The sequence below is a fragment of the Lepidochelys olivacea genome (genome assembly GCF_965140295.1).
Source record: "Lepidochelys olivacea isolate rLepOli2 genome assembly, chromosome: 5".
NCBI classification, from domain to species: Eukaryota; Metazoa; Chordata; order Testudines; family Cheloniidae; genus Lepidochelys; species Lepidochelys olivacea.
This window is the reverse complement of record NC_140415.1, coordinates 107527504-107551358: the sequence shown is the minus strand read 5'-3', so window position 1 is coordinate 107551358 and position 23855 is coordinate 107527504. Positions and strand designations below refer to the sequence as shown.

At 39.1% G+C, this 23855-nt stretch overlaps 1 protein-coding gene across 2 annotated transcripts in view; it reads left to right on the top strand.

The window, feature by feature from the left end:
• PTPRD (protein tyrosine phosphatase receptor type D) overlaps positions 1-23855 on the top strand; it is a 1732979-nt gene that overhangs the window by 95276 nt on the left and 1613848 nt on the right. For both annotated transcript variants that reach the window (XM_084628881.1, XM_084628884.1), the window contains one exon: positions 2284-2352. The gene's annotated coding sequence lies outside the window, so the exon portion shown is untranslated. The remainder of the gene's footprint in view (positions 1-2283; positions 2353-23855) is intronic.

The window sequence follows — 23855 nt, the reverse complement described above, 5'->3', positions numbered from 1 at the left end:
CAGAGAGATGAGCCTTGTGTTATTCCCTAAAGGAGACAAGGAGTAGGCCCTTCCTGATCTCTGGTGACAGAGAATTGCCCAACTAAGATCTTCCCCTGCCTATAACCTTTGGTCTCTGAGAGCTGTGGTCCACGGACTGTTATCAATTTAATCAAAGCTTATGAGATGGGGCATAGAAGAGATGGATCCTAGCGCATTAAAAGATTTTAAAGATCAAAAACAGTATTCTGAAGCAAATCCAGAGCTGAACAGTAAGCCAGTATATGTTGCTAAACACTAGTGAAATGTGCTTTTTGGGGGGCTGTCCCACTTACGAGGGGATAACCAAGCTTCATCCTCCATGTGATGTATGCTGTACTTGGAAATGCTGCTGTAGTACATTTGCAATAATGTATTCTGGAGGTGCAGAATGCATGGATCATATAGTCCAAGAAGAAATGGTTACTGTAACAATGGAAGACTGACAAAGTGCTTCGAGCAAAAGTTGCTGTGCAGGAGCAGCGGTAAATCAAACAGAACCCCAAAACTGCGTAATTACATTGTTAGAGGGCGAAGCAGTAGCTCTTGCCAGTTCGCAAAAATAAATAAATAAATAACTGAATAATTCTCCTTCCCACCAATCTTACCCGGCTTTAGCTTGATCCATCCATCTTCTTTCTAGGCTTCAATTTAGTTTTGGCATTGGCATGTTTAGGATACAGCATTATCCAGCACTGTAAGAAGAGGAGACATAGAGATGTTTGTCACTGGTGTGCGTGTGACATTGTAGTCCATGTTGTCACTCAATCTTCCCTGACAGTATTACATAGATCTTTAATAAGAACAGTGACAGGGACTCCACAGGTGATAGGACTTGGGACGAACTAAACATGCCTAGCACGCCATTCTGTCAGAGAGGCACAAGTGAAGCCAGATTGCTGTGATTTAGTCCACCATCTCCATGACCTCTTAGGCTGATAATCAGTATCTTATGATTGACTGTGTCAAAAGCCGCAATGATTGTTCTGAGGAGAAATACCAAACCTCAGTTTCTAGTGTTGTCCGTGTGTCACTTTCCATGAGCAGGAAATTCTGGGGTTTGGGGGGGTATTTTGTTTTTGGGGTTTTGTGTTTGTTGGGTTTTTTTGTTTTGAGAGAGAGAGATGTAGTGCAATTTCACCTCTCCATGGCAAAACAAGGGAAATAACAGGTACTGACAAGTATTTTATAACATGGCATCTTATAGGTAATGGATGAAAAAATATGTTTACTCACGTAGTGTATGTTTATTTTTTTTTCTGTTTCCCTAAACATTCCTGGTCTAAATTTTCCTAAGTGACTAGTGATTTGGGATACCTCAATTTTTGGATGCCCAACTTGAAACACTTAAATGAGATGGGAATATCAGCACTTTGTGAAACATCAAGCCCCTCTAAAGTGTCTTAAATTGATTTCCCCAAAACTGAGAGAGACAGAATTATGAGTCTGTTTTGAAAATTTTGGTTGAGTGTACTCCAAGAGTACCTCAAAGGCTCAAACACCAAAGGCAATTAAAAGAACCCCAAATTTTAGTTTTTTAAACAAATCTCATTTTTTGAAGGCAAATATATCATTTGGGGTTCCTGACTAATGTTTTTGAACAATTGGGGTTGGCAATACCGGGCAGGATTTTTCAATGTGTAATTATCAAGAGAGAGATTTTTCCTGTCATCCTGGATCAGGGTACGGAATGTCCCCACCATAGTAACGTCATCCTGCGTACTCCCTGGGCCCACAGAGAGCTCACAACAGGTCAAAAGATGTCTGTGAGAGCCAGATTTAGGGCTGGAGGCAGTGCAGATTGTGCCTGGAAAAAAACCAGCTGAATGCCCTCTCACCCCTCCCCAGCACACACCCCTTCACCATGCAGAACTTCTCCTTAATACTTCAAGGGGAGACCACGGACAAGAATGGGAGTCCTTGACAGTATGGTTCCAGGGCCATGCTGCCAGTTTGCTTAAGCTGTTTGCGTTTTTTTGTGGAACAGTATGCATTCTCCCCAGCCCTGACTCTGGCCCTCACACTTTGGACAGCTACAACCAACCAGCACTTGCAGACTTTACCTAGAGGGTTTTAAACATGGGGATTTGCTGTGCATTAATTAGGACTCTAAGCAGTAATTAATAGATCAGTGACAATGTGCTAAATCTCCCACAAAGCTCTGAGTTTAAAATAGGCACACTGCCACCCAGTATGTTTTTACATTCTTACACTGAGTTTCGGTACAATGTACTATCATGTCGCTTTTTTCCCTTCTTCTTTCAGAGCGGGTCCTCTGTTCTGGATTTTCCGTTTCTCTGTAATTGACAAGTAATGAGTTACCGAATATGACCGGTACGTTCTTCTCTCTTCTTTTATTCTGGTTAGAAACATAACTAGTCAAAATATGATTATTTTCTTTGTTTGAAATTCAGGCATATGAACCAAATAACCTTCGTTCTGAGAGATTGTTTGCAAAAAGTTTTGTTTTTTGTTGTTTTTTTTGTGTTAATAAGCTATTTCTGGGTCAATGGAGTGCAAAGTATAGGCTTAGAAATGCATTAGGTTCTGTGCACAGTTAAGCAGAAACCTATTTCCATTCACTGAACAATGAACTGCAGGAGGTCTGATAAATCCATTTAAGAACAATAATCCTTTCACTTCTGATGTTAAATGAATAACTTATATATTCAGTAATGGTGAATAATAATTAATATGTGCTGTATTTGATCTTGAGTGTATTTTATAAATGTCAAGGACAGAACAGGAGTAGATTAAAACCACCAACTACATCTTGTAGCCTATAAAATAGGATCACAACGATGGGAGAGAGTAATTAGCTGTTTAATTTCATATTTTTAATTGACTGCTTCTGTAGTTAATTAAACATTTAATGTAGGTTTTGGTTACAACCTTAATGAATATTGTTTTAAGCTGCCATTATATGGATGATCCTTCATGTATACCAGTTAACTTTTTCAGGATATATTTAAGTGGCCTGAACCTGTTATGATAAGAGTGTGTGCTGGAGCACCATTTCCACTTATTTTTTTAAGAAGTTAATTACTAATAAGTGTCCAAATATATTTTTATTGTGTCTTCTGTTACTCAGGACATTCATGTAATACATGTATTTTAGAGTGTAGGGAAGTGGTCCTATATCACGTCCCACCTTCCACTTATTCCACTGTTAGATACAGCTCAGCTTTTTGTTTAACCTTGTACTAGGCTTGTGGTTTTGCTACTTGAAGAAGCAACACTGGACACTCTGGATTCTGGCTGTCCCCATTATCCCCCATCCTGGGGTGCCTTTAAGAGAACATAAAACAAATTGACAATCTCTTTAATTTAGGCCAAGAATCTCTTTCCCATTCTTACTCTCAAACTCTAACTAGCAAATTATAAACAAACAGTCCAAAGGATACATAAATCTTTCCAAGCTCTTCGGGGGAGTTCTCCTGTAGATTGTCTCAGAGAAGGCCAGCAGGTTATGCACCTCTTGCTGGGTAACAAGCAGGGTTGCTGGAACAATTTTTATAGTGGGGGTTCTGAGAGCCATTGAACCAAACTGTAAACCCTGTATATAATGGAAACCACTTCAAGACAGAGGGGTGCGGCAGGCACCCCCCACCCCCACTCCTAGTTTCAGCGCCTATTGTAACAAGGACTGGCAGGGTAATAAGGACCATCTCACAAAGGAGCCCACATGGTCCTGGGTACATCCCTGCAATAGATATAGGAGTAATTGGTCTTATATACAGGAATGAGCACTGGGAAGGTTGCTTTGGGCTCACGTTTGTTCTCTTGATGAATCCTGAAGAGCCTGTACACCTCATCATACATGCCTTTATGCCCGTATCCACCATTGGATTATGATTTATTTCTACAAAGACCTTTGTGAATCTTTAATATTTTATTGCATTTATTTTAGCCAAAACATGTCTAGGTCTGTGTCACTTAATAGACATAGATTATTTCAGTGCCCTGCATTGGTTCAACACCTAAAATCTTTTTGCATGTAGGAAGAATAGTGTATCACATGGTGTATTATTTTTCAGTTAGTGGCCTCAGCATGTACCTCAGTATTAGAGTGGATTGAATTTTTTAAATACTGAAACATGGTAATATATTTTCTCTAAATTATCATGGATTTTTCTGTAATGTTTTTTATAAAAATCAGGTTTTCATCACTTTTTTCATTCTTGATAAAAGGCCATTTTTCAACAAAAACACTTCTTGTTTGAAAATTTTGGACCAGCTGTTGATCACCTAAGGGATTTTTATTGACAAGGTGCCTCTTTTTTTTACTCACTCCTCACTGTCACAGAGGCTTCAAGACTATAATGGCATATTCAAATGGTTTAATAGCATGGAATAGGTATGGCAACTACTGTAAATTCCCATCACAGTGACAACTTATGATTATTTTTGTCTGAATTATGATGTTGCCCCTGAGGTCACCCAGGGCCGGCTCTAGGTTTTTTGCCACCCCAAGCAAAAAAATTGCTGCCCCAAGCTCCGGTGGGGCTGGGGCACGCAGGCGGCGCTGGAGGAGGAGGGAGTGATGTTACCTTCTCCCAGCGCCTGCAGGGGCTTTCCCCCTTCCCCTGCCCGGCCTCGCAGAGAAGCCCCAATATAAGGGGTGGCACAAGGCAGCGCAGCAGCCAGTGCGCAGAGGAGGCCGCGCAGCCCCGGCTCCCTGGCAGGACTCGCCCTCTCCTCCCCAGGTAGTGGCTGGGCCCTGGCAGCTCAGCACCCCGGGGATGGGGCTTCCCCTTCCCACCGCAGCTGGGGGCATGGCACCCTCGCCCGTTCTAAGTGGCACAGCTCCGAGAGCGCAACTGCCCCCCACCCCAAAGGATGGCCGGAATGCCGCCCCTGGAAATGTGCCGCCCAGAGCAGGTGCTTGCTTTGCTGGTGCCTAGAGCCGGTCCTGAGGTCACCTCAACTTGGGAATGTTTCTACCCCTAAGGTTGAAGTGAACTTTTTGCCTCCAAATCAGGAAAAGACACCATGCACTTAAGATATTTTGCCCTTCTTAGGAGTCAAAACACTTGTTTCCAAAGGCCTTTGTCAGAAAATTTAAATCTGAGTAAGAGAACAAGGTGGTTGAATGTATAAGTGCACATAAACAACAAATACCTATTAGCTCCATTCTCCTTTTAAAGGGGGGCAAACCAAAAAAGTAGCTTCAGATCCAAACTTTTGCAAAATGTTAGTAGTGCTCGGATTCTGGGTTTTTAAGGTCTAATATGGAGAATGGTGATATCTCTGAAATTAGGATCCAGACACAAACTCTGTAAATTTGAGAGTATTTGGATTCAGAGATTGTGTTCAGGCCCATCATTATTTTTGCCCAGTAGATTTGAGGTTTATATACCTGTTATATTCTTATTTTCCTGATTCAAGCTAATTAGGCGTAGAAATCTATTTGTGGTTTCTCCAAGTTCTATATCCTTTTAAACTAACTTTCAAATTCAGAGAAGCCGGTATTTTCATGGGGACATTCTTTTGACCAGGCATAACTGTTCAAATTTGATGACATTCATATGTCAGCCAGACTGATTGCTTTTAAATCTTAGTTTTCCTGCAGAATTTCAGATTTTAATTCAGGGATTTAGGCATTGAAATGAAACTTGCTATTTTATTAATAATTGTTATTATTTAACTCGTTCATGTTACACTGTCAAAAATATCGGAAATGGATGGATGTTTCCAGAAGAATGTCTCTAATGCCTTATAAGTTTGTATAAAATCAGTAAGAGCAATTTTTCTAAGTGGTTTGTCAACGAAACTTTGACATCCATTGCATCTTTAAAGTATAAAGTATAAAATAACTATTACTGATGACAGTTCTGGAAATTTACAGGCTTCTTGTGAAAGAAAAATACAGTGGCAGTAGACCTTAGATAGTATTATGGACTTGTATGTATTCTGCCCTGTAGTTCTCATGAACTCATCTGGTTCCTGACGAAAATAGTCTTGTCACTGCCTGAAATTAGGTAAAGTGGCCTGAGAAAAGTGTTTCCTCTGTTACTAATGGCATCCCTATATGCTTGCTCTCTGGCATCATCAGTGATACATGTAGGGCTTTGTGGCTTCAAAACTGATCTACTGATATAACTTGTTACTCTTACCCTGCCAATCAACTTTTCATGGAAGCAAATCTTCACAGATGATTGGATCTTAAAACAGCTGACTGCACCTGAAAAGGTGATGTTCCACTAGAGGAAGCCACATTAGAGATGGATGAACCAGGCTTTGAAAATTCTAAGAACTACATTGTTTCAGACCATTCTATGCACTGATTCAAAGGTGAACCTTTTGTAAGGTTTGGATTAGACATGGTCCAGAACCTGGTCTGCAAATCTGAACTTTTTGACAGTAGGTGTGGGGCTGGATTTATGGACCACAAGTCCACGTAGGACTCAAGAAGGTCTATTTGGTATGAGGCTAGTCTGCTGTGTGTAATATTAAGTGGTTGTTATAAAGAGTGATATCATGTCATGGGGGGAGGGATAGCTCAGTGGTTTAAGCTTTGGCCTGCTAAACCCAGGGTTATGAGATCAATCTTTGAGGGTGCCATTTAGGGATCTGGGACCAAAAAAAAAAAAGGAAATTGGGGATTGGTCCTGCTTTGAGCAGGAGGTTGGACTAGATGATCTCCTGAGGTCCCTTCCGACCCTGATATTCTATGTTCTCCCCTCAGTCTTCTCATCTCCAGACTAAACAAACCTGATTTTATTCAATCTTTCCTCATAGGTCACATTTTCTGGATGTTTAATTGTTTAATTGTCCTCTGGACTTCCTCCAGTTTTTCCACATCTTTCCTGAAATGTCCAGAATTGGGCGCAATACTCCAGTTGAGGCCTAATCAGTACTGAGTAGAGTGGAAGAATTACTACTCATGTCTTGCTTAGAACACTCCTGCTAATATATCCCAGAATGATGATTGCTTTTTTTGCAACAGTGTTACATTGTTGACTCCTATGTAGTGTGTCAGTGATTCTCAAACGTTTGTATTGGTGACCCCTTTCACACAGCAAGCCTCAGAGTGCGATCCCCCTTCCCCATAAATTTATATATATATTAACACCATTATAAATACTGGATGCAAAGTGGGGTTTGTGGTGGAGGCTGACAGCTCGTGACCCCCCCATATAGTAACCTCCTGATCCCCTGAGGTTTCCCAACTGCCAGTTTGAGAACCCCTGTAGTATGTGATCCACTCTAACTCCCAGGTCCTTTTCTGCAACACTCCATCCTAGGCCATCATTCCAATTTTGTATCTGTGTGATTGATTATTCCTTCCTAAGTGTAATATTTTGCATTAGCCCTTATTGCATTTCATCCTATTTATTTCAGACCATTTCTCCAGATTGTCAAGATCATTTTGAATTCTAATTCTGTCCTCCACAGTGCTTGCAATCCCGCCCAGCATGGTATCATCTGCAAGCTTTATAAGTGTTCTCTGTATACCATTTATGAAGCTACTGAATAGAACTGGATCCAGGACAGATTCCTATGGGACCCCAGTTGATATACCCTTCCAGCTCGATTGTGTACCATTAATAACTACTTCGAAATATGCTTTTCCAACAGGTTGTGCACACGTTTCTGTCTTCGTAGTACTGAGACTGGTTATGTCTCTTTCCTTTGTCTTTCTTTCTATTGGATTTAAAGCTTTTTGTATTTAGGGTTGCATTGTGGTTTAAACAACAAGGAGTTCTTGTGGCACCATAGAGACTAACACATTTATCTGGGCATAACAATTAAATTTGTTAGTCTCTAAGGTGCCACGAGGACACCTCATTGTTTTTGCTGACACAGACTAACACGTCTACCACTCTGAAACCTGTCACCATTGTTGTTTAATGGGTGTGTATTGCAGTGGGGGAATAGAGGGTGTCAAGAGGATTTCCTCAGCCATGCTCTTCCTGAGTCCCTGGAGAATGCGGAATGCAGCAGAACTGCCACCATGATTATTTTATTTTATGGAAGTGCTGCTAATCTTCAACTAAGATCAGTACCCCATTGTGCTAGGCACTCTACATATACACAGTAAAACTTAATCTCTGGCCCAAGGACTTGCTTCATTTCTCTGAGTTGTCTGTTTAGATTGTATTAGTATCCCCATATTTACAGAAAGGGGGCCACTGAGAGATTAAGTGGCATGTCTAAGGTCACACACAGTCTGTGGCAGGGCCAGGAATTGAATGCCTGTTGTGTTATGCATTAGTACCTTAACCCACAACAGCAACCTACCATTTACATCTGCTGCCCACTTTGGGCAGCCCAGCATTGGCTCACCGTAATTATGACTCTTCAAAGTGACCCATAGGATAAGGGTAGGAGGCTTCTACACCTTTTCCTGTCCTCTAGCATCCAATGTGGGCCAGTTACAATCTTCCCCTTTTTTCTTTGTAGCATAGTCGTAGCTGCTTTTAAATGTGCTTTTGCAATTTTCAGGACGGTTTTGCATCTGTTTTTGAATAATTGCTGTGGTAGTTCTAGAGCAGGGGTTCTCAGGACAAAATTTTTGGTGTCCTCAGAGTGCGGCCACTAACTCTTGATGGGGGCTGCTCTCACACTTTTTCCTAAAATACTTAATTAGCTTTAAGAAAAACAAATAAATATGCACATATATACGTCCAAATCATTGTAAGTTATTGATTGCTAGCTAATAAGTCTGTTGTTAAAAGTGATATTAACATATAAATATCACTTTTCACTTTCACAGCAGACTTACTTAGCCCTGCCAGGCCTGGGGACAAATTTAAGTCCTGGAAGAGGGGCTAGGGGAGGCAGTGGGGGGCTAGAGGCCAAAGCCCCGCTGCCAAAGCCTGCCAGCCCACCACCCCAGGACTGAAGTCCAAAGCCTGAGCCCCACCACCCTTGAGATGGTGGGAACTCACCAGCTGCCTGCTCCTCCAGCATTGTGCTCCAGGTATCTCCAGAGGGGGGCAGGGCCCAACCCCTGCTGGCAGCCCCAGCAACCAACACCAAGGTGGTGCATCCAAGAGCAACAGGGAGAGGGAGGGGCTGTTAATCCCCCCTTCACCCCCTTCCCCCTCCGACACACAGCCCACAAGGCTGTGGCCACAAGAAAAGCCCCTGGTGGCCGTGTGTGGCCATGGTGGCCGCATTTGAAAAACGCTGTTCTAGAGCAGGGCAAGAATTACTTAAAGGCAAAAAGGAGATTATTATTGCCTTTTGAGAATAATAAATAATTTGGGAAAATATGGAAAACATCTGTTTCCATTCCTATAAATTTTTAATCCTATTTCTTAACAGTAACATCCTTTCTAATTTTGGACAATTGATATTGTGACCTCAAATATGTGACCTCCTAACCATAATGTAATTTACATACAGCCATAGTTTCTGCATGCTGTGCTTTATCTGAAAGCCTAAAGCACCCTGGCTGGAATTTAATAGCTAATGATTTTATGGCTGGTAAAAAAGTCACAAGGAATGGAAGTGGACATCCTTGAGGAGTACCTTAACCAAGGTTAAAATCTTCTGAACGATGTCTGTTCATTCGCAATACCATTCTTAGATGAGAGTATAGAATATTTATACTTTAGTTATTTCCAAAACGTAACTTGCTAAACATCTATAGAATGATTTTGGAACCATCAAGTTTCTCAATAGCTAAATCTATGTAAGCACCTGACTTTATTTTCATTGCCTTTGCCATACATTCTCCAACCTTTCTGTATTTTGTTTTTAAATTGTGTTGTAAACTGTTCAGGGCAGGAACCTTGTTTATCTGAGTGTTTGTGCAGCATTTAGCATGTTGCTGCCCAGATTCTTATTGGAACCTTTGAGCAGTATTGCAATCCAGATAACAGAAGTGCATGACATGTCTACTCACTGCAGTCAAATGCCTTTTCAGTGGGCAATGAAAGGATTGGTTCATCTATTTGCTTGGATTGGTAGGTTGTATTTAATAATCTTCTGATGATGTCCTCCATTGATTAACTTAGGTGGGTTTTCACAGGTAATCAGATGGTGCTAACATTTTTGCAAGAAGAATTCCTGGAATTTTGCTGATATCACACTTTTTGATAAATTAGTGAGACTTACCCATAGTTTTGAGAAAAATAAGAGACTTTCTTTTCTTAAGAATAACTGTCCTCAATTTCTCTGGTAGTCTTTATTGTTTGGTGTCACTTACAATTTGACAAACATTCCTCGCACCTGGTCTGGTAAAAGTTTTTGTAGAATTGAGCAGTGAATCCTTTCATTCCTAGGCTTTTCTCAGCAGACAGACAAATGACAGCTAGATTTATTTAATAGATTCTAAGGCCAGAAGAGACCACTTTGTTCACCTAGTCTGACCTCCTGTAGAACCCTAGAATATCCCTAAAATAATTTCTAGAGCATATCTTTTAAAAATATAATCTTGATTTTAAAAGTGTTAATGATGGAGAATCCACCACAACCCTGTGTAAATTTTCAATGGTTTTATTACCCTCACTGTCAAAATTTCACACTTTATTTCCAGTCTAAATTTATCTAGCTTCAACGTCTGGCCATTGGATTGCACTATATTTGTCTCTGCTAGACTGAAGGATACCATTATTAAATATTTTTTCCCCATGCAGATACTTCGACTAGTCAAATCACTCCCTTAACCTTTTTGTTAAACTAAACAGATTGAGCTCTTTGAGTCTATCACTATACGGCATGTTTTCTAATCTTTTAACCATTCACACGGGTCGTCTTTGAATCCTCTCCAATTTATCAACATCCTTCTTGAATTGTGGACACCAGAACTGGATGTAGGATTCTATCCATGATCTTCCCCTTGCCAAATACAGAAGCAAAATAACCTCTCTGCTCCTAAGCAAGAGTTACTTTTTTATGCATCTCAGGATCACATTAGCTCTTTTGGTGACAACATCGCATTGGGAACTATGTTCAGCTGATTATCTACCGTGACCCCCAGATCATTTTTAGAGTTGTGCTTCCCAAGATAGAGTCCCCATTCTGTAAGTATTGTCTCCATTCTTAGCTCCTAGATGTATACATTTACATTTAGCCATGTTAAAATGCATATTGCTTGATTGCACCCAGCAACCAAGCTATTCAGATTGCTTTTAATCAGTGACCTCTTCTCTTTGTTATTTACCACTCCCCTAGCAAACTTTATCAGGGATTATTTTGTTTTCTTCCAGGTCATTGATAAAATGTTACATATCATAGGGCCAAGAAATGATCACTGCAGGACCCCATGGAAACACAGCTGCTTGATGACGATTCCCCATTTACAATTACATTTTGAGACCTATCAGTTAGCCAGTTTTTAGTCCATTTAGCGTGTACCATTGTAACGCCAACAGATCCCGGTCGTCGGTGGGCAGGATCGAACCGGGGACCTCTGGAGCTTAGTGGATGAGCTAAAAGACAGATGCCTCCTAGCTAAGGCTATAGAGTGGACTCATTTAACTCTCTCTAAGTGGAGTCGGTGCCACCAGATGGGACAGAACACCCAGAAGGTGTGTGGGTTATACCATGTTAATTTTATATTCTAGTTTTTTAATCAGAAGCCTTTCAGAAGTCTGTTACATCAACACTATAAGCTTTATCAATCAAATTTATAATCTCATCAAAAATATCAAGTTAGTTTGATAGGATGTATTTTCCATAAATCTATGTTGATTTGCATTAATTACATTGCCCTCCGTTAATTCTTGATTTAATAGAGTCTTGTATCAGCTGCTCCACTATTTTACCTGGGATTAATATCAGGCTGACAGGCATATAATTAATTGGGTCATCCCATTTACCCTTTTAAAAAAATGGGTGCAAAAGATTAGATTTTTTTCCAGTTTTCTGGAATCTACTCAGTCTTCCAGAATTTACTGAAAATCAATATTAAAGACCCAGAAAGCTCTTCAGCCATCTCTTTTAAAACTCTTGGATGCAAGTTATCTGGACCTGCTGAATTAAAAAGGTCTGACGTTAGTAGTTTCCGTTTAACAGCATCCAGAGATACTAGTGGAATGGAAAGAGTGCTGTCACCATATGATGAGGCTATCTACTCTCTTTTTCCTCAAATACAGAACAGAAATATTTATTGAATGCTTCTGCCTTTTGTGCATTATTATTGACAAGTTTTCATCTAGTAATGGACTGATACCATGGTCAGGATTCTTTTTTGTTTCTAAAATACTTTAAAAAACTCCTCCTTATTGTCCTTAACACTGCTGGCCATAGACTTTTTTTTTTTCCTCTTGTGTCCCAATTCCCAACTTCTGATTTATATTTATTTATTTATTTTATAGCTGCCTTCTCTTCCTCTCTAACCCAGGTTGGCTTTTTAACTAATACATCCTTCTTCCTAAGTGATAGTATTTTTTGTGCCTCTAATAATGTATTCTTAAATGATTTCCAGTTCTCATTCACATTTTCTTATTATATTCTTCCTCTTAGCTAATTTGGCTCATAATTGTTTTCGGCTTTATGAAATTGGCTGTTTTAAAGTCCCAAGTACATCCAAAGCCATCAACCCTCAGGCAAAAGTGTAGTTAAATAATATTCTACAGAAACTGTAAGGGCATATAGCCATATTTCACTACTAAGAAAGCAGGATTGGAATATCTGTGGCAATCAACCAAAGATTTAGGCAATTCATCAACTTCTCCTAGAATTTGAGGTAGCATTGCTCTAGCTGGAAAATACAAACTCTCTTCCATTCTAGTGTATAGTTTATGAAACTCAGTGTTGTCTTTTATATCTAATTCTCCTAGTAAGCGAAATGTTTTTAAATAGTTAACTCAGTGTCTTGAGTTTTCATGATATATAATAGGCATTAAAGTAGCAAATTCATATTGTACGGTAAAAGTCTCACACAGATCAACCAGATACATTTAGACATGGTCAGACAAAATCATGTAACAAATTGCTGACTCCATAATAACCACATCTACAAAGGCAGATAATATTAAAAAAAAACACAGCACCCTCTGCCCAAAAAAACCCACCAAAAAAACCCTCAACAACTAGCTTTGTGTGCACTAAAAAAAAAAAGTCCTTGTCCATCGAACAAATCAGCTTTCATATTTCTGACATCCCCAGGCACTGCAGCATAGATAGGTTTATCTCCTGAGTTTGGGTGCTGATTTATTGGAATTAGACTGGTCCAACAACTTTCTGGTTAAATCCCAACCCTAAGGATCTTTGAGATCTGCACAACTTTTCTATTTCCTGGTTGACTGAAAGATCAAAATTTTGGATGATCCAGGTCATTTTATATGACCAGCTGAATTTATGATAGGAAGGAGTTCCACAGCTGAGAGTGTGACACTGAAAGCTCTAGACTAGATCCTGTCTCCATGAGTTTTACCATGTGCATTATCTGTTCTGTGGATTCCCATTAATTCTAGATGCCACCCTGGATCATGGAGATAACCCATTTAATATATTCAAATATGTGTGGAGTAGTAGAGCTGTGTTTGGTATTTGAGCTGATTTTATGTATATCTATGCAATTTTCATGAATCTAATGCTGTATAGTCTTTGTGGGTTTGGATCATAATGCAAGCCTGCTTTTGAGTTAATAGGTTAGGGAAATAAGTTGCTGTTTTAGGTTAGCAACTTAACAGGAAAAACTGCCCTGGGATGCTGCTTTTGTCATTTATAAGATTTATGGGCATATGTTCATGTGAACTGTAGGTAATAAAGTCAATCCACAATGAAATGTTCATGTTGAAGCTATATATCCTTAGAACCCAGTCACATATGCCAAAGAATTAATGAAACCTGCCGCATAATTTTTCTACCTTGTGGAACTATCTTATAAGGTAATGTCTGATGATAAATTGAGTTTATGGTGAACTGCTAGATTCAATCTTCGGCTATAAATCTCCCAAGCTAACTTCTTTCAGCACACAAGCCAAAGTCAGTACAGTATACACCAACTGTCACTTGAACTGAATTCATCCTGACAGGGTAGTATCCCCTGAGAAATCTTCCTTAAATGGGGTCACAAATAGTTCATAATAAAGGAGATGAAAAAAAAAATTCTTATAGAGTAATTGAACTTTTTCTTTCAAATGTGTATCATAACTTCAGTGTACACCAGTTTGCATCTTAAAGCTGTACAAATTGTCTTCTCATGCAGTTTTATTTAGGGTATTGTTCGATATTCCCAAATCAAATCTTTTGTTATAAGTAGCTTTTTTAAAAAGGTGTTTAAGTTCTGCTTGGGAATTTCTTTCACTGTCAGTGTCCGTTAGTTGATAAACAGTATGCTGTTTCAGTAAATGATCATCTAAAAGTGATTTAAATGAAAAGAAAAATTATACATTATAATATAAAATGCAAGACTATTCATCCTTATGTCCATTAGCTTTACTTCTGATTTACCCAGGTCTGTAAAATGCTATTTATAGGGCCAAATCTTGCATTCATCATTCATTCAAAACTACGATTGAAATCAACAGGAGATATGACTGATTAAGAAATAGTGATTGCAGGATTTAGCCAATAGCTGGGTTTTCACAGTCACAGTTGGGATCTCTCAACTCTTTGTCCTGGACCAAATCCTACAGCCGTCGTGCTAATCTGATTCAGAGAGAGCACCATTAAACCCTTCAGGAAACGCAGGGGATTAAGTAGTTGGATCTTTCAAAGAGAGATTTTTTGTAAACTGGAACTGAAATAATCACTATGTGATGTGTATGGGGAGAGGAGGACATGATTTTTATATCAGTCTTCTATACCACCTGTGAATCAGAATAAGAGATAAAGCATGGGTGAATGCAGCTGAGTGAGGAGGGCAATGAATGAAAATTACTTTTAAGCATGTATTTTTAAATTGAGGCTGAAAATGAGGAGTTTTAATGGTGGATTCTACTGCTGAGAGAAGGTGGAAGGCAGAAACAGAGCCAGTTGAGTTGCTTTTGAATTAAGAATCAGTGAACTGGCTCAAATATGTGTTCACTTGTAGTCACCTTACCTGCCAAAAAGATATAACAGTAATAAGAGGGGGTTCCAACAGGGAACTGAAATGATTAGAGGCATGAAAAGACTGAGATTGCATAGTAGAGGGGATATGATAGAAGCATATACAGTAATGGATAGGGTGACAAGATGCTAAATACAAAATATTGGGACCACCACCGGGTGAGCACCCCCTGCCTGTCACCGCCGCCCAGGGGAGAAGAAAAAACACGCCCGAAACAAAATATCGGGAAAAATGGTGTCCCGACCATGCTTTGGTCAGGACGCAGGACAAAATGCTCAATATCGGGAAAGTCCCAATTTTATTGGGACATCTGGTCACCCTAGTAATGGATGATATAGAGAAGGTAGCTCAAACACTAAGTGCTAGATTCACAAAGGAACTTTGGCATGGAGATGCTGAGTGTCACCACACCTAACTTTTAGGCTCCTAGAAAATCACTGGGATTCACAAAGCCTGAGTTCAGTGTCTGGGATCCCTATACAAAGAATAGGAAAAGATAGGCACCTCAGAATGGGATTCACAAAAGCCAGCACGCTAAGTGGCTCCTCACCTAAGGTAGCTAATAGGAGATGCCAATCCAAAAGTTGTGTACTAAGCCCTGCCCCTCTCTTGGAGATAGACACCTAAATCCAGGCTGCAGTTGGGATTCTCAACTGCAAACCTCTCTTGGGATTAGGTGCATACACCATTTTAGCAAGAAGCAAGGTGGAAAGGAAGAGGAGGAGGAGCACCTTCATAACTTTTAGCTCAGTGATTAGGATACTAACCGGGTATGTGGAACACCCCTGGTCCAAGTTACCGCTACACCTGTGGGAGAGAAAAGGTTTGAACTGGGATCTGCCCCATGGCCAGCTGTTTTGTGTAAGCTTATCTACAGGGGTCAGATATGGTAGCTGAGGTCTTAACACACTGATTGGATCAGGCCCTGCAGGTGAGTTAGGCAAAGGAACACCTATCTTTTCCCAGTTGGTACATTGCTTAGGTGTCCAGATGCTAAGACGTAAACTTATGCACCTACCACTTTTTTGTTTAAAAAATTGGGTGCTGAGTGAATTTAGGCATCTACAGGACTTGGGGCAGCTGAGTGGGAGTTTTGTGAATCCCAGTGGGCCTGATTTTGGGATTCAGGTGCCAAAAGTGGCAGTTAAGCATCTAAGTTATTTTACTACTAGTTAACTCTACTAATTATCCTTACCTTACTGATAATATGAGAACCAGGGGATACTCAATAAAACAGAAGGAAACCTATTGAAAAGCTATAAAAAGAAATATTTGTTTACATGTCACACAATTAATTCATGGAACTCATTGCCATGTGGTATCAATAAGGCTAAGAGTTCAGCAGGAATTAGAGAAGAATTTGACATTTATATGGTTTAAAAAAAGCATTCAGAATTACATTAGATTTGATACTTTTTTTTAAAGAAAGGCTATAAATCTGCCAATGTCAAGGCATAAGACAACTACTAACTGTTTTATGTTACGAAGGCGTTTCCATCATTGTCTACTACTACTTTCACCTTCTTCTCAAGTATTTGGTTCTGGCCAGTGTATGAGACAGGATACTGGATTATTTGAATTATGTGTCTCATTTGGTATGCAATTCTTGTGGCCCATAAGACCAAAGGAATAGGAGTTTTCGCTGTAACTGAAAGATCCTTAACTATCACTGTCAAGGTTCCTCCCCCGCTCTGAACTCCTAGGGTACAGATGTGGGGACCTGCATGAAAAACCTCCTAAGCTTATCTTTACCAGCTTAGGTCAAAACTTCCCCAAGGCACAAAATATTCCACCCGTTGTCCTTGGACTGGCCGCTACCACCACCAAACTAATACTGGTTACCGGGGAAGAGCTGTTTGGACGCGTTCTTCCCCCCAAAATACTTCCCAAAACCTTGCACCCCACTTCCTGGACAAGGTTTGGTAAAAAGCCTCACCAATTTGCCTAGGTGACTACAGACCCAGACCCTTGGATCTTAAGAACAATGAACAATCCTTCCAACACTTGCACCCCCCGTTTCCTGGGAAATGTTGGATAAAAAGCCTCACCAATGTGCATAGGTGACCACAGACCCAAACCCTTGGATCTGAGAACAATGAAAAAGCATTCAGTTTTTTACAAGAAGACTTTTAATAAAAAATAGAAGTAAATAGAAATAAAGAAATCCCCCCTGTAAAATAAGGATGGTAGATATCTTACAGGGTAATTAGATTCAAAAACATAGAGAACCCCTCTAGGCAAAACCTTAAGTTACAAAAAAGATACACAGACAGAAATAGTTATTCTATTCAGCACAATTCTTTTCTCAGCCATTTAAAGAAATCATAATCTAACACATACCTAGCTAGATTACTTACTAAAAGTTCTAAGACTCCATTCCTGGTCTATCCCCGGCAAAGACCCAGCATACAGACAGACACAGACCCTCTGTTTCTCTCCCTCCTCCCAGCTTTTGAAAGTATCTTGTCTCCTCATTGGTCATTTTGGTCAGGTGCCAGCGAGGTTACCTTTAGCTTCTTAACCCTTTACAGGTGAGAGGAGCTTTCCCCTGGCCAGGAGGGATTTCAAAGGGGTTTACCCTTCCCCTTATATTTATGACAATCACAGCATGGCCAGGTGCCCTTATTGTTATTCTGGTTTTCAGTAGAACTGGTCAGGAATTTTCCTACAAAGCGTTTTGTTTGTTTTTTTTCCAAAAATGCCGATTTGTCAAAATTGAAACTGTCCACATGAAAGTTTTTATTAATCTTTTTTTTAAAAATCAGAAGAGGAAGTTTTGAAATGGTGGAAATGAAGTTTCATTTTTGGTGAAAAATGACTTTAATTTCAAAATTTTAGTTAATTTATACTAAAAATAAGTGTTTAAAATAAAGGTCAAAATCTAAAAGTTTTTAAATTATTGAAACAAGTCTTTTGAACTGATACAATCTGATTTTTTTTTTAAATGATCAGTTCATGAAATTGTTTTTGCTTTCTCAACTTCTTTTGTCCCAGTTTCTGATAGAATATTTTTTAAATTAAAATTCACATAGGATGGGGAAACCATTTCACATCCATATCTAGTTTTGAGTCTAATCTTTCAACTTTCATTCATGCCAAATTTCCTTGTAAACTAGAGGGACTTTTGAATGAATAAGAACTGCAGGACTGGGTCCTATATTTATTGTTGTTCATATTTAGAATAAATATTAAAAGTTATACGTATTATTTAACTACATTATAATTCAAAATATGTACTTTGACTTACAAAGAAACTTTACTGTTATTTTATAGCAATTAGCCCCAGTTACAGGAGGAGGGGAAGCTGATTTTGCATTAATTCATTCAACTATCTCTGTATGGTTTGTTCTTGCTGATGATACTTTGCAAGATTTATTGCTACCCGTGTGGGCCACTGGGTGGGAAACTTAATATGACTGGCTGTGATTGGGACAGTCACATGAGAAAGGGGGAGGGAGCACTTGCTGGGAACATGGGGATGATCCCTATTCCTTTGAGGCTCTATATGCTGTTGGGATACTCCGAGACCCTTTTCTACTCGGTTCCCAAAAACTCAGTTCAACTCAGGAATTCATCGCTCAGGTACCTTTATTTGGCATACAGCAGTGCCCAAGCTGACCAGGCTCAAACACAGGGTGCATGCATAGTACAAATCCTAAGTTACACGGCAAAACTTTTATTTATATGCATCTTTACTAGCTAATACTGGGCGTGCATTGCATCACACAGTTCATGATTGGCTTGGTTACTTTTCAGGAACCAATCCCTCAGGGTGGATTTGATTTAAATCAAAATAAGTCAATGCAGTTATTTAATAATTATCACCATACTGGTCATTTAGTATTACTCATTGCATTCACTGACACTCAGTACTACTTTAAAGGTGAAATTGTAAAAGGAAGATCTGTATATTTCAGCTATTTATTTTTTATCACAACTGCATCTAAAATAATAGTACCGTAGAGTAACAACTATATTTTGTGCTCAAACATGATAACTGAAGAATAGTCCAGAAGGAAGACAGGCAGTCCTTAAGAAAATAAAAAATTTACCAACCTGAAGACCCTGCATGTTCAGATATGTTCCTTTCATCATCTTCAACACAGCTTCCTCCTGAGAAGGAACACTTCTCATGATTTTTTTCATTTGGGCCACCAGGCCTTGCATTTCTTTGTTGCACTGTTTGCATTTTGGCCGCATGCCTGTCTTACCCATAGGTAGAGGAACTTCATTAAAATAGTCCCAAACTTGGTATCTCCTACGGCCTTCTACCATTATAGGTTTTCCCTTTTAGTGAGAGAACGGTATGGTAGATCCCAAATCAATGAAGGCTACGCTCAGAAAGACCTCAAGACTTCTGGAATATGCTGCTCAAACAGCTTCACTTTTGTTTCGACTACCTGTCCCTCCCGTCTCACATTTATCTCCAGACTTCTTCTCCTTGTCCAGATCTATTCCACCCCCAACAATCTTCTATTCATTGAACTTTTTGAAACTTTGCACTTTTAGAGAGAGGTAAGGGATTGACTCTGTGTACACAAATTTACAGAGGGACAATAGGGTTGAGGTCTGTTATTTCTCACCTCTCTATATTAATTAATTAATTAATTATTTAAAACCAGTTTTGCTGTTAACAAGCATGTTCTCTCTGTAGACACAAATCCACAGTCTGAGAACTGCAAAACTAAGCATCTCTGAAGGTATCTTCTAGACTGAGCACTGAGTTCCATTGGGTAGATAGAAAGATTAACCTAAATAATCTATACAGAAGCCCCTGGAACCACATAAGATTGGGTCTTTAAACCATGAACTATTGGAACACATTTACAAAACTTTTCTTAAACATTACATGAATATATTGTCTCATACTATAGAATTAGAATTTATAATCCCTATTCCATGATGAGATACCTTTGAGTTATAATCTATATTAATTAAAATGATCTTGAGATAGATTTTTCCTCAAAAAGCATTTTATCAAAAAAATCGAATTTAAATTAAAAAAAATCTGAATTTTAAACTTGTTTTTAAAAAATCATTGATTTTTATCCACCCTGCAATCCCTGTACAGCATGCTCTGTCTATGTGCTGTCCATACATAACCTGATATCTACATTCGAGATTTATCTTGTCCATTCTCCTTAGTACTTGAGTGATCCTGCTTATCTTAGCTAGACTGGTTCCAGCATAATGCTTGTTACGCCATTATTTACAACTTAATCTTCCATTCACCTTCCTAATCATGCCCACTGAGAAATGAGGTCTTATATCAAATTACTCATGTCATCCATCCATTGGGCAGCTGGGAGGGGAGGGAGTATGGACTGGCCCTTGCTTTCCCTGTGTATTAATTTAAATCTTATTCTGGGTTCTTGGGAGGCTTTTACGCCAGTTGTGCTGCCCCTTCCCTCCCTCCCTGTAACTGTAGGATGATATAGCCATTATATTTTGTGGGTGCTATGGGTCTGCCTGATTGCCTGTTTCGGAGGTTAGGAAAGACATTTTTCTGCCTATTGGGGCCAAATAGGCAGAGGCTTAGTGGTTCCCCCCCCACTTTCTTCACAAGATCTTGGAGAAACAGTTACCTTAAACAGCAGTAGGATTTGGTAGTTAATGGTAGGGCTTGGTAGGGATTGTCGAAACTTGCAGCTAGTTTCCAGTAAGGTTAAAAAGCTAAAAGGGCCAATTACCAGAAATAGGACCTGACATTTCAGTAATGGACCTTGTGGTCCATGAGCTAATGTCTCCTGCCCCTTTATAGTATGCTCCGTCCCCCTGGGGTGGGTGGGTGGGTGTGGGTGTGTGTGTGTGTGTGAGAGAGAATTCCAAAGAGCAAGCTGAATCAAAGGGATAGGCTGAGGAGAGTCTACTCTGAGTTATGGGTTATATGGTGGGAGTGGATTCAGCAACAGAATCCTTTAAAATGTCTGCTATGTGATGGTCTGCGTGATAGGGCAGGAAGTGCCCCTCCCCATGTGTCAAGTTGAATGAAGTTGGACGTTTTTGGTGCTTATTTTTAAAAGATGGATTATAGTATACAATTTTAGCAAATGATTATCTACCAAGGACAGTATTTACAATGAGAAGATGTCCAAAGTGAAAGCACCAGTGACCAAATATTGAGTACTTGTGGCACCTTAGAGACTAACAAATTTATGCTCAAATAAATTTGTTAGTCTCTAAGGTGCCACAAGTACTCCTTTTCTTTTTGCGGATACAGACTAACAAGGCTGCTGCTCTGAAACCAAATATTGAGTGTTTCACAGATTTCTTTTATTCTGTTTTAGTCCCTATCATGGTAGAATCTCATAAAGAACCTCTAATGAAAGAACAAGATAAAAAGAAATAAGGAAGAGGGTAATCTTAGCACCATAATTGATAACACTGTGTGCTGCTATTAGTGTTACCTAAGATAAAGAGTGAGCTTCCTCCCCAGCCTATTAAAAGTTACATCTGCTCTACAACTGGTCCCAGTTGTGTAGCATGGAAGTGTGTAGTAGCTATAAATATCATTTAGTGGGAGATGGAGGCTGACAACAATGATTAGATGGAGTAAGTTGGGGAGAAGTTTGTATAAAAACATTTACAGCTTTTAAACATTTGTTGATACTTAATGTGAGTGACTGGAGAAGAGGGCACCTTCTGATGCTAGTGGCTTCTTCTGGCAATAAAGAAATGCAGTTTTTAAAATGAAATAGGTACAATAGATCTGACTATTGTATGCTTGCTAATTATAAAAAAAAAATCATTGAAAGGTAAAAAGGATGTTCCTCGGACATACTGCAAGTAAATAAAACTTAACTACTTTCATTCGTTACAATTTATCACAAAAAGATAATGTGTTAAATTCAGTTTTGGCACAAGGGTGTGCAATTGATTTGAAAACCAGAGTTGCATCTACATACGTCAAGTCTGAATTTGGTAACGTGGTTTAGTAAGTCTATTGATATTGAGCACAGAGATTTATATTTGCTAGAAAACTATACTCTCAAAGTCAGGGGTAGCGCATCATTAAATAAATAAAGTAAAGTATGACATAAGCATCTAAGTGAAGTTATTAGTTATTGTGTGGATATGGCAGGAATCCATTGCATTTGATGCATTATTTACTTGCAAGAAAACTTGCAACGCTAATCACCTTTGTATTCCAGGACACTTGCATCTTAAAATAGGAACCCATTTCAATACTGCTTACATTTAAAAGGAGAATGATGTAATGTTAACAGTCATCAGATTTCATGAATTAAATTTTTTAAGCACTCAGCCTGCCTACTCTTAATGTGCAAAGTCCACTTCAAGAAGCAGGATTTTGTTGTTGCTTTTTGTTTTTAATGTGATGCTAACCCCAAATCCTTCAACTTTCTCAAACTACAAGACTAGTCAGTTTTAAGGTACTTTTCTCATTCACATGTATGTGTTAATTCATTCATAAAATGCCACATTAATATAGTTGCTAAGCTCAATGTTTAGCTTTTGGATCTATTCAGTGATGCTGTTAAATAACACCTTATGAAGCTTTTTATACGCTTGCTGTGTGGTCATATAAAAGTAAAGTGACAAGTTTATACAAAGTTTTAACTTTCCCTGTTATCATTAGTTGAAGTAATGCAATATATTTTCAATTCCTTGCAGGTTCTCACCTCAGCCCATTGTCAGCCACTATTTGCAACCAGTGCACTTCTAGTGAAGGTGTTTGTCAATAATTCAAATGAATTCTAATAACTGTGCAGCAGTCATTTATTCCTTTAGGCACTATCTCCCAGAATTTATAGTCTCTAGTCTGTAATATTTATTATTAGAAAAGACCCTTCTGACGTATACTCTGCAGTCATGAAGGGGGACTTGTGCAATTTTTGTGACAAATCAGTTAAGCAAATTAACTTTTACTAATGTAATTTTGAATGGCATTTGAGTAATATATTTTGCTGCCATTTAGAAGGTTGAGTTGTTACAGTGCAGTTCGTGGATTAAGATGTGTCTTTTGCTGGAGATGTTTTGCAGGGTTAAGGTTACTCAATTTCTAAAATAGAAACAAATTTACGTACTCACCATGGAATGTTTTGTGGAATTCACACTGATGAACCCCTCACGTTTTTACTAATGACGTTGCATGTTACTGTTCTTTTCATGTATAACTTGATTTACACAAATCACTAGTGTGAATTTTTCTGAGAAAACTTCATCAAAACATGCTGATTTGTCAACTCTAAAGCTGTTTGCAAAAAAAGGGTAGGTTTTAACAAATCACCCAATTTTGGAGATTTTTTTAAAATGTTCAATTCAAAATAACTTCCATAATTTTAGTTTGTTTATACTAAAAAGTTATTTTTAATTAGGTCAAAATTGAAACAAAACTTATCAGAATAAAAGTTTTTTGATTTACCCAGTCTGATTTTTTTGTTTGTTTTTGAATTATTGGATTATGAAAGTTTTTAAGAATACAACTTTTCTTCCTATTTCAAAATCACAAACTCTTGTGGAACAGGAAAAGCATTTCCCTCACAGCTCCATCATGAGAGGGATGGAGAGTGACTGCCTCCATCACAACCTCTCATGGCATCATAGTGGTCCTACATTCCCCCTGCATCTGTTTCCCTCTTTTGGTTTTTCCCCTCTTCCCAGGATCTCATCACCTCTCCACATTCTCCACCGTATGTGAGAAGGTGACCCCTACAGTGGGATGCCCTTCAGCAGCAGGCCATGGCAAAACAGCCACACCTTGCCTCGATTTCCCTTTTCTTTGGGAGTCTCCCATAACTCCATGCAAGCTTCCCACTTGTAACTCGGATCTGAACACAGTTTCCGTGGTTCATCTCCACTATTGCATAACACAAGTAAAAACAAAGATGGCTTGATTCTACAAAGTTCTGGGCAGGCTCCA